Source organism: Chlamydotis macqueenii, chromosome 7 (assembly GCF_036417535.1).
Source record: "Chlamydotis macqueenii isolate bChlMac1 chromosome 7, bChlMac1.mat, whole genome shotgun sequence".
Lineage (NCBI taxonomy): Eukaryota > Metazoa > Chordata > Aves > Otidiformes > Otididae > Chlamydotis > Chlamydotis macqueenii.
Genome location: NC_141562.1, coordinates 2,045,934 through 2,058,333, shown reverse-complemented (window position 1 = coordinate 2,058,333; position 12,400 = coordinate 2,045,934). Strand labels below are relative to the sequence as shown.

Here is a 12,400-nt window from a genome sequence, read left to right as displayed (position 1 = left end):
GTTAAGAATGCATACCCTGGCCTAAAAGTACCATGATGGCCTTTCCCAAACACACGGAAGTCACTGGAAGATTGATCACAGCCTCTGTAACTGTTTTCTACTAATTTCCAAGTTGCAAAAATTATCTCAGTGAGTATTTTTACAAGAAACTGTCAAATAGCAGTTTAGCAACATTCAAAACCAGATACAAACAATTATAGTTCATGAATTCGAAAACTCCTGTTCCTTGAATGGTGGAAACTGGCAAAGTCTTCATCACCTATGCTAGAGGAAGACCTATCCAGTGCCCGAGGCTGAAGCCACGTGCAGTGAGCTAGCTTTTTGCCTCTGCTTTGGACTCTGCTCCACGTTAAATATGCAGAGCATAGAGTGAGCATTTAATCAAACCTGTCTCCATCCTGATCACGTAATTACCATTAGAAAGAACAGCAATGTGTCCCTAAACTATAGATTGATGAGCCATCTGTAAGCTGAAACAAAGAGCAGAAGGAAGCTTAATTGAATCAAATATTTAGAATACATTACACTCGATCTTGTAGTTACTCAGAAGCTGGCCTTCTCTTCAAGCTTCTGTCCTGCGCGTCTGGAATTCATCATCGCTAACTGCATTTAATCTTTCAACCTTACTATAAAGTGACTGCTGATAATACATAATTATGGTTTGATTCAAATGGTGAATCAGCTTTGAGGAATTTGTGGGGACAATGGGAATTTAAGCTTTCATAAGGTGGTGAGAGTGGACCACATGATAATGCAGTATAAGTCTTTGTCTCTCTCTAATGGCAAGATCACGTATGGGAGCTTATGTGTCTGCTCACCCCTCCCAGGTAACACACCTGCCTGAGCCACTGCTCGCACTGCAGAGGCTCAGGATTTCCTACTCCTAAAGAGGAGCTGACGTGGGGGCACAGCTGTTGCCCAAACACTGTCACGCAGCTCTCCATGCAACGCTGGCATCTCTTCTAGTTGCAACAAGAGGTCAACACGTGACAAATGTGCAGTTGGGACTGGCTCAGAAACAAATGAGACTGAAGGTGCATGTTAAAAAAAAAAAAACAAAAAAAAAACAAAAAAACAACACCGACGAAAATTCCCCCTAGTGCAGTAACTTCCAGAAGCCACCAGGAGAATGAAAGCCTGTAATCGTAGCTGCTGGTCAGGTATCTCAGTCCTTGCTCCAAAGATGTCACATTTGAAACAGTGTGGTGTGATATTTGGATGGGTGATAGAGAAGTGAACAGAAGACTCTTTCAGGGCAAACTTTGCATGTTCACTAGCTCATTAAATGAGCGAGCGACACTCACTCAGCAGTGCCACCATGCTCCCGCTTTGTGCTGGCCTTCTCCGATATACCCAGAGAAAAGACAGCAAGAGCTCAGAGTTACCTACAGCATGGAAAACACTCAGAACTCAGATTAGGTGCTCAGAAATCTAGAGAGAAGGCTGCCCCCTAAAGAGAAACGGCTCACTGTCCAGGCACAGACATGCTTATGGCTCTCTTCTGCATTTTCAGCACTGCAGCTTTGATCCCACTAGGTCATGCAGAGGATAAAGAAGGGAGCATCATCAGTCTCTCACGCTGATGGATGATGTTTTCCTACAGGAAAACTGGGCTGCTGGGTGTAGTGTAAGTTAGAAGCATTTGAACCTCCAGGACTGCTGTCCCTCCTTCCTTTAACAAACTCATGAAGTGTTTTTAATCTCTTTGAATTTAGCCACATTACACACACAGACAGCACTTTCTGTGAATTGCTGCTCATGGAAGACTATTAGCAAGCTTTTTGTGATAAAGCCCTTAGGATACAAGGAAAGAAACATGAATATAAACCTCATCCAAATCCCCTCATTTGAAGCATGAGCAGCTCCTCACATTCTCCAGATACCTCCTAAGGCCCTGTGCTGGTTTTGGCTGGGGTAACATTAATTTTCCTCATGGGGAAATGGGGCTATGATTTGGATTTGTGCTGGAAACAGTGTTGATAACGCAGGGATATTTTAGTTACTGCTGTACAGTGCTCACACAGTGTCAAGGCCTTTTCTGCTTCTTACATCACCCCGCCAATGAGTAAGCTGAGGGTGCACAAGAAATTGGGAGGGCACACAGCTGGGACAGCTGACCCCAACTGACCAAGGGGATATTCCATACCATATGATGTCATGTTCAGCGTATAAAGCTGGAGGAAGAAGGTGGAAGGGGGGACATTCAGAGTGATGTTTGTGTTCCCAAGTAACTGTCACGTGTGATGGAGCCCTGCTTTCCTGGAGATGGCTGAGCACCTGCCTGCCGATGGGAAGTAGCGAATTAATTCCTTGTTTTGCTTTGCTTGCATGCACGGCTTTTACTTTACCCATTAAACTGTATTAATCTCAACCGCGTTTTCTCACTTTTACTCTTCCAGTTGTCTCCCCTATCCCATGGTGGGATAATGAGCAAGCAGCTACGTGGTGCCTAGTTGCCAGCTGGGGTTAAACCACAACAGGCACACGCCATGTCTCAGGCACTGCAGTCTTACTGATGTCCAGGTGCCAGGAGCAGCAATTGCCATAACTTGCCGCTGACTCCTTTTTGACAATGTAGTAGCACAGTGAGCTGCATCCCTGCTTGTGTTCTCTTTATCAGTTGAAGAAATCCATCCTAAACAGCCACAACAGAGGTCAGTAACCTAAGAGATCAGTGCTGTTTTAAGAGACCATTCTCCCTACTCGTTGGGATGAATACAGCTTGGTTTTATCTAACCCACCTACTGAAACCACACAGGCCTCCTCCATCCCTGGCACCACCCTTGCACTACTACGAGGAACACAACCATGCTGAGCAGCTCCATCTGTTCTTCCAAACAACAGGTATGCCAACACATTTGGATGACCCAGGAGCTCCCCACGCAGAGGATCTGGACCCATCTCTGGGTGGTTTGCAGCATGTTTGATTTACTGCTCATTTAATTCTCACAGGAGCGGCAGCACTATAACATCCTTTCCAGAATGAATATGTGGAAATTGTAAATAAAATGAGAAGGCTCTTTTGGGGAGGGATTTCTGATGAGATCCCAAACAAGAAGTACTGGGCAGGGAATGGCAAAGCTGATTCTTCCCTGTTTGCACACCTAAGAACTGCAAATGAGCATTTCTTGCCACAGGGAGCACTGAAGTTTCTTCAAAGAAACTTAACGGTAATAAGGTTTTTTTTATTTCCCCATCCAGCAGTTGCTCTGCTCTCTGGTCTGCCAAGCCCTGCCCCAGGGCAGCGGCATTTCACTGCTGCTGCTGCATGTTCTGCCCGGTGATTTGCACTGGGGTGGAAGGCTCTGCACGAGTATAAAGCATTACCTCTGCATAATTCTAATCACACACAAATTGGCCTCATGCATTTGCAGCTACTCGTGGTTTCTAAGTCACCTGTTTTATAATAATAATTTTAAAAGCAATGTTTTGAAAAAGGAAATGAACAAACATAAAACCTGTAAAAGAGGGAAATTAATGTGGGATTTCAGGCAAGTTATTTATCTTCCTTTTTGCCTCAGTGCAATACTGTAGGGATAAGCACATAACTAGCTGCTTTAATATTTATTCCTATTATAGGAAAAGTAAACATTGCTGATAAGTCACTGCTTTCCAGGATTAGATTTCATATTTTAAAGACTGCTTTAAATTAACGCAGAAGCAAACATTATCTTTTCTTCTTATTCATATATTTCCCTAATGAGTTCCAAGCAAATTGTGTGTACTTATGTTTTATGATTTTAAATAATTAAAACATTTTATGAAAGCAACTAAAATTCTCCCCAGAGTTAGCAGAAAGATTATTGATTGAACAGATCTCAAGATACAAGGAAAAAATTATTATTTAGTTTAAAGGCTCATAATTTTATTCCTATACACCTACTGAAAAACCAAGAGACTGTGCAATTTTACAGCAACCTTTTGAATTATGCTGGGGCAGAGACTTGGGTTATATTGGTGAGCTGAAAGTAGTAACTTTTTGACATTGCGAAATTAGATTTGCAGAAGATAGTTAATGAGAGAGCGTTATTCCTGCTGTCACAAGTAAATGCAATGCCCAAGTACTGCATACACATACAACAACAGGGTGTTCATTACCCAGGATAAAACTTGGCTGTACATTCATAACACCAAGAATTTGAATAAAATCCACAAATCGAAAACATCAAGAGAAGTCCACTCTCAGAGGAGGACAGGTTCACAGGACATGCAGCCTCTACGTGTCATGTCGCGTGGCATGGCCACAGGAGTCCATAGGGTTACGGCCCAGAAAGGGGCTCTAGCTAAGAGCATGAGAGCAAACCAAACAAACAGACCAAACAACAAACAAAAAGCCCTGCAAAACCAAAAGAAACAAATGCATTTTAAAACAGGTGCAAAGAAACCTGTAGAAGGGAAATCTAAATGGAAGTCAAAACCAGTAATACCTGGAGATAAAACTCAGGCTTATGGGCAAGGAGCCTCATACTCGCCCATAATGTAACTTTTATCTTTTAACATGCTTTGTTCAGAAGCAAACACTAGGAGTTTACATTAAGCAAAATATGCATCTCCTTGGACTAGCTATGAAAAAAAATATAAAAAGAGAGAAATCACAAAACTTAGGAGAGTATTTATAAAAATCAAAAATGCTTACTTTTCTAAGCATTAGTTTACCGTGCAGGTCCTACCCTTTTCCCTATAACAGCTAAACTCACGCAGGCTGTGCCTCATGACACTCAATGCTTCCTTCATTTCTTTATAAGGTATGGATTTTTGTGTTTGCCTACTACAAGGCGGCATTGCTGTTGCCTTCCAGTGGTCAAAACCTGGAGGGCAGAAGAGGCAGCTGCAACCAGCAGAAGTTGAAAGTTTAACTGGACAGCAATGGACACCTTTGAATCCAGGCACAGCTGTAAGGGCTACGCAGGGATGGGGAGAGGGTACCAAGTCCTGCATTGCTCTGCGCAAGGGGACTCACATCTGCCAGCACCTCAGAAGAGTCCAGCTCCATGGACAGAGGTGAGAAAGGGTCTCTCAGGTGTCTCCACCCACAGCTTGCACCCAGCTACCGATGTCTCCTCAGCCTCCCAGGCACCTCAGCAGGGTACCGGTGTGCCATTTCCGCAGTGTCACCTTCAACGTCCTCTAGCCATCTAAATGTCAGTTGCTGTAAAACGCTCTCCCAAGACGCTTAATCCATCTTTTCAATGTAGAGTAATTAGTGGGGTCATTCCAAAGCAGAAAGCCACAGTTAATTGTGCAACTACCATGCCATCATGTATTATATCAAAGAGATTAATACAACCTGAAAGGAATAGCAGGGCCTCCCTTGGTTTCCATTGAAGAGCAGAGCTAGATTATATTCCAGTGAGCCTCAGACACATCCCTAGTGCAGAGGAGCATTAATTCACTATCAAGTGCAATTACAAAATAGTATTCACTAGGTCAAACTCCTGACAAAAATGGTTCCTGTACAAAAAGCTACAGTTTCTCTGCATCTGCGTAGAGCAGTGTCTACATCACCTCTGGGCCACCCCACTGCTGTTGTGGATTTTAGGCACAGTCATTTCCTGGGCATTATTCCCAGCAGCAGACAACAGTCCCTCTCCTTGGGTCAGGGGGGCAAGCAAGATGGAGCCAGTAAGATGTCCTGCTGAGGGCCTGGGCCACAGCACCAAAGCTGAGCTCCCTCAGACTCATCAAGGACTACTGCGCAGGATCAGACCTGTCCTAACAATCTGAGACTGATCCAAAGTCATCACTGAAGACAAACTTGAAAGAGGCAAAAGCAGACACATTTAATCAACACCCAGAGATCTGGGGCCCCAAAATTCCTTCTGATGTTGCAGAAGGGATCCCAGGTGCCACCAAGTCTGTGACGCTCCCCTCTCACGCAGCTTTGGTTACTTTGACGGGTGCTACCAAGTTTTCCTTTCTTGATTTTCAACACAGTCACTCACATGCCAGATATTGAGTGACCCCTTTTAGCTCAAGCTCAACTTCAAGCATGTATTTAAGCTTCCAGCCATGGACTGCAGTAAACTCTTAATGAAAACTTCAGACCTGCAGCTAGGGCCTGTCTGTGGACCTTAGAAAGCGTTTATGGTCACTTCCACAAACTGCATTAAAAACGTATGATTAAGGCTGCAAAGCTAAGCACTCAGAAGGTTACAAAAGACTAATTAAATTTATGCTGTCTCAATTTTGACCATTCCTATTACATATAGGTATTATAATACAATTTTAATTTTATGATCACGCATTTCTCTATTCTATTTGCTTATGTGCTCCTTCCTGACCTCACTGGGTCTCATTTTACTTCTTTTGCCTCCAGGCTAATAAACTATGAACCTATAAACAGAAAAATAGCTAGCTTTAGGCCTCCTGTGCCAATAGAGGTTTCCAAGGTCTCAGAAGGGCCAAGCAGCCCTGTGCTGTGGTCATGTTTCTCCAGCAGGAGAGGTGGAGGAAATAAGGGAGCCAGACTCACCAGCAGAAGTTATAACTGCCTTTTCTATGTTTAATTATCTTTTCTTTCATCATTATGTTTATCTTACTTCATCTCCATAAAAAGAAATTGGACTGTAACAGCTATAGCTACACCAAATCATTTCAGCTCCCTGTACTTTTCCTCCAAGGGATTCAAAGGCTATCGAGTAGAAGGCAAGAAAAACAAAGGAGAGGTAAGAATGGGTTTTCCAGTGCAACAGGAAAGTTATTCTGTGAAGGGGGAAAGAAAAGTATTAAAATGAAATCCTTTCTTTTCCTAGAAAGTTTACATTTTGGATACTTGTCTTTCATTCTCTCCCTTGCTGCTTAGCAGGCTGAGGTCTTTATGCCTGAAACCCTGCCCCTCAGGTACCCGTTTGCTGCTGTGCAGGCAGCTCAGCTGATGCGGCCAAGGCAGGCACGTACCAGCTTGCAACAAATGCCAAGATAGCCACACTCTGCAGCACAGCCAGTGTGCAGGGCCCAGGTGTGCCCCAGCCCCACCAAACTAAACACGTCTTACAGTGACACCACATATTTTTAATTCAAGAAATCCTAGACAAAAATATAAGAGCAATCTCATTTCAGGAAGAAGAAACTGGATTAGCCTAACACAGAAGCCTTGCAAAGCAGCGGGCTCATGCTTCCTGCAGAGCATCGCTTTCTGTGCTTGGAGCGAGAGGTGCTTTGCCAAACACTGGGGGAACCAAGAGCAACCACATAACTCCCTGGCACTGCTCTCAGGATGGGGGTATGCTGTGAGTTAGGAAGAGCTGCACCTCTGGGAGAGGCTGCTATAAATGACTGTAGGGGGAGTGTATGGTACACCTACCTGCTACAGCTTCCCACAAAAGAAAAGGAAATGGTACAAAACGGGATTTTGAGCCAGACTGTTTAGACAGCCCACGAGAAGAACTTCTGAAGCAGAAGGTGGGTTAGTTGGGTTGCGCCAGCTTGGCAGGGAAACCTACCAAGACTCCAACATTTATGTACACTCATGAACTCATCTTATGATGGGCATGATAAAGTTAAACCAGGTAGGCTTCAGGCTATATGAATGCACTGTAAACAACTTCAGCGGCGTGCTAATGCACCCTAAACACAAAGAGGACCTTTGCTACAAAGTGTCAGGTCTCACCTGAAAGCCTACCAGTCTTGCACCAGGACTAAATGCTGTACCAGATTTCCCAAGGAACTTCCAAAAAAGTAGAACAAAAATAAAATATTTCCTTAAACACAGTGGGAGAAGATCAGCCTTCTGTTACAGAGGCTGCAATGCAAGCCTACAGCCACACTAAATTACAGTACCTTGAAGAGTTATTCATGAATTGCAGTTTACTTAAAACATCACAAAACATTGATTCCTGAAACACTGGAGACACCTGTTTGCGCTCACCTGGTGCCGTTTCTGCCAGTGAGGACTCCACGGCTGGCAGTCTGTAGGGCCACCACCTCTTCTTTCCACGTCCACAGGGATGTCTGTCAGAGCAGGTCCTGTTCAGCCCGGCCAATGAAGCTCCCAGGTATGACAGCCAGCAGCCTGCGTCCATACATTACTACAGCGAACGCCACTGCACTCTCTTCTGCTACGGGCAGGCCCTTATCCAAGGTGAAGGAAGGACACACGTGGAGCACCAGCAACAACAAGGGAAGGCAGAAACACTCCCTGCCCTGCTCTCCAAAGCACACGCTGCCAAGCTGGGAAGTGAGAATGCCAGGTGACTCTTGTGATCAGTTGTAACCCACCCAATCCACTCAACAAAGTAGCAAGGAAAAAATTCACTGTAACTGTAAATTTGGCCTGGGCCCAGCCTCAGCCCCCAGCTGGCAATGCACCCCCTCCTCCTGCCCCCCAACACCTGAGGGGCTCAACGTGCCTGGCAAAGAGATGTTTGCACGCTCTGCTTGGGCAGGGAAACAAGGCCCGAAAGACCAACAAGGATCCCCAAAGAGGGAAGCAGGATAAGGTGGGGCACACCCCAGGAGCAGACAGTGGAGAGCCCAAGGGCAGCAGTGCCGCCTGCCCACTTCGCTACCTGGCACCACGGACACACTGGTCTTATGGTTTGGTCCAGGAATTTGGACAAATTTTGTACCTTCATGAACAAAATAGCCGAGACAAAAATTATCTCCTCTCCCCACTCTCAACTGAAATGTCCTGCACAGCTTTTTAACAGCCCCTCCTGTGAGGCTGTGGCTCCTCACAGCAGTGCTCACCACCCTGCAACTGCTTCTGGCGGGAGGCCACTGCCCCACGGCACCAGCAGCTCCAACAAGTGAAAGAGTCCAGGTGCTTCACCACAGCATCCCCATGGGACAGGCCCTGAGCAGAATTGCTGGGCTCTCTTCCCTGTCCCCATGCTCTAATTGCTTGATTGGGAATTGAATTAATTGCAAAGATGGGGGAAGAGTTTGTGAGCTACCTATGTGGTGTGGCACTGCAAGGGCCCGGGCCGCAGCAGCACACCCACGCTCGCAGCATGCCACCTGGCTGCCACGGGGTCGGTCCAGTCCTGCCATGGCGCCGGTTGCCATCACACATGGGACGATCAGGAGTCAGGCAACATTTTGAATCCTTCCCCTTTGCCTTCTGATATTTGGCAGCTGGTGTGCCCTGCCCTCCTGTCAGCAAGTGCTTCTCAAAGCCAAGGGTGGCCTGAACAAGATAAATGCATCTTGAGCCATGTAGATGTTTCTAGAAAAGTATTGTCACGTCAGGAGCAGAGCAGCAGTCGAGAAGACAGCTCGCTTTGTTAATTAATTTTGTTGAAAGAGGAGCGGGGATGCACCCAGGCACCAGCTGCTGCATGCCCGTGTGGAGCACAGGACCAACTGCTCCTCCAGAAGCCGGCGGACAGCGAGTGCCAGGCTACGCAGGGCATTTCCCCCCTCCAATTCCGTCTCTTCAGCTCAGAATCAGGCCTAGGCCCGCTGCAGTTGCTGTTTTCCCGCCGGCTTCCCCCAGCGCGTGAGCCCAGGAAGGGCACCCCGAAATCACCCGAGAGAGCCGCCGCGCCAACGGCCGCCGGGCGCGGCCCCCCCGGAAGGGAGCAGGGTGGGTCGGTGGCCACCAGATGGCGCGGCTGGGCCGCGGCCGGGCGGGGCTGGGGGAGGTGCGGGGCGGCCGCTCGGTCCCGCCCCGCCCTCGCCCCCCGGAACGGCCCGCCCGGACCCCACCGGGGCAGTTACCGGCTTGGGCCACTACGAGCAGTAAATTACAGTCCTGCTCTTTCAGCAGGCGGATGGGGAAACGTCTCGGTCGCATCAATGCAGACAAAAAATACGCCCCCCCCCTCCCCCGCCCAGCCCAGCCAAGCTCTCAACACAGCACAGCAAAACTTACGGCTTCTTAATTGACGAAGTCATGCGTGTCTAATAACGATTCCGTTAAGGTGTGCGTTTAGTAATGCCACCATCGATCAATAAAATATCCAAGGAGGAAGCTGGCTGGTTGCTTGTGAGCTCCTGCCTCAGCTCCCTGCCCCGCACCAGGCCCAGCCTCAGCCTGCGCGCTCGTAACTGACTGACACGGGGACACCCAAACCGACCCCAGCAGTGACATGTTTGTAATAGCCAGTTAGCATTATAATGCTCATAGGAGCACAGGCCAATTAAACAAAAAAAAAAAAAAAAAAAGTACTGAGTTGCTAACAATGCAAAAATCACTAAACAGAGTAATTACTGCTGCATTAGGATCTTCTCTCACAGATCCCAGACAAAGAACAGCCCATGAAAACACATTTTGGATATGTGCGCTACTCTTAACCAGTGGTAATTGTACTGTAGGTATCGGCGTGGTGTTGGTTTCAGTAGAAAACTCATTTAAAAACACATGCTGTAGCAAAGGTCAAATGCTTGGAGCTGAAACTGTCTGACTGCTTGCTGTGTTTAAAGGTCTGTCAGCGCTTTTCCCTGCCACTAGAGATAAATACATATGTAGATACGAACCAAATCTCACAGTATACAACACCCCCCGTTTTGTCTAATAGCATTTTAATAAGTTTTCAATGTAATTTTTTTCAGAAATTGCTGTGCAAAAAAAGTTTGCCTCTTTCTACATGCACAGTAGTATCAAACTCACAAAGCTGAACTAGATGCTGCTGTACATTAGGCTCACAAAAATTCAGTTGTTCATTGCTTTCCATTTCACCTAGCAGCACCCACAAAGTTGGACCCAACTGGCAACTACATGGGAGGCCCAGGAACAATCATGAGAAGGGAAATACCACTAAAATACAATGAATGCACAATACAATAATTGATATTATCTGTAGTTTTATTCCTATTCCAGATCAGGAACAGAAATATTCCACAAACAGGCAGGCAGACCAACACGATAAAACCACTTGCAACAAACGTCGCCCTTTCACGCCGCATAACCCAGCAAGCTTTGAGTTTTCCTTTCTGTCAGTTCACAGTAAGCACTTGTACCTGCCGTCAAGACACTGCTGCCATAAGTGCGACCCAGTATTTGTCATCATTAGTGGCTTACCTTGCATGGAATTGCTTCTGTCTTAGCTGACTGAGATGATAAGGAAACAAGGATATTGACACAAGCAGGACTGAATCAGCTGTGTGCAGGCTGTCTTCTGTTTGCTCCCTTCTACTTCCTGTAGAAGTATGGTCACCATAGATCTAAACGCGTCTTTGTGCCCAGCAGACCAACTATTGCAGTAATAAGCCAAACACCAGAACAGGACATTAGAGGGCAGTAAGCACACTCTTACTACCTAGCTTTATCCCAGCCTTAGCCAAGGGAAAGGTAAAAACCTGTACCCCAATGCTTGGGGGTGAAGGGTTTCATGCCCATTCTGAAGTAGTTCCAAACAAATTTTCTGGTTTTGAATTACTCCACTGTGCGAGAGGCAGCTTTAAGAATATACCTCACCAAGCTGAGCCATGTGAAGAGTGCAAGGTTAATTGAAACAACATAGGGAATTTCTACAGCACAGTAAGAATTTAAGTGTTTGAGTCGCTCAGTAACTTGCAAAATCAGGGCATCATCATCTCATGTGAAAGGATTTTATTTATGAAAGCATGATTAAGTCTCCTTGCAATACGTATACAGACAATCCCAACTCCAGCTGTACCAGGCAGGAATGCAATGCTACAGTTTACACAAACAAGATGCACAGCCATGCTCAGGTCATTGGTTATCTCAAGTGGTTTTATTTTATTCAGAATGACACCTGAGGAAAAGCTGGCTAGCACTGAAAGCTACTATTAAGGCTTTCAATGTGTTTTAACAAAATGGAGCTATTTAAACAACCAACATTCCTTACCACAAAACTGCAATTACGCCACCAGCTTCTGTAGCACACTTGAAAAGGAAGTTTGAAAGCCATTTTTCTAAGCCTCACTTGAGAGATGTCAAGAGACAGAAACTGAACTTCCTTTTCATTCCCAAAGTAGTGATTTATAACAATGTTTTAATAAAACACACATTTTCACAGTCCTTAACTACTGCAGAGCCCTTTTATTTCTCCAGTTGCCCATCAGCATTATTACAAATGAAAATACTAAACGTTTAAAGGCTGAGGACTAGTAAAGTGATGCACATGAAAACAGAACACAATTAACAGGTTCAAGCTTTCCATTACTAATTTGTATGAAGAGTTGAAGAGAAACTCTGCAATATCTGCTTTTATTCTACTTGCCATTTTATGGCCTCAGGAAAAAACAGCTGGGGGTGAGCAGGTAGTGAAAAAAAGATAGCTGTTTCTTAAAAAAAAAAAAATCCAGAACAAAAGACCATCATTAAAAAAAAAGTCAGACCACTACAGCCCTATCAAAATCTTCCAAAAACTGAGAAACAGTGTTCACATCCTTAAACCAGCGTGGCTGCAACAAGGTATTGAGGTATCACTCATAAGCAAAAGACAGAGTCCTTTATTCGCCCAGGTGCTACAGCTGGACCATGCATACAGCT

General features: G+C 45.6%; 1 long non-coding RNA gene across 1 annotated transcript in view; it reads left to right on the top strand.

Annotated features, from left to right (window-relative positions):
* The window catches only part of LOC147600029 (uncharacterized), a 686,528-nt gene that overhangs the window by 519,056 nt on the left and 155,072 nt on the right, over window positions 1–12,400 (top strand). The window lies entirely within an intron of this gene.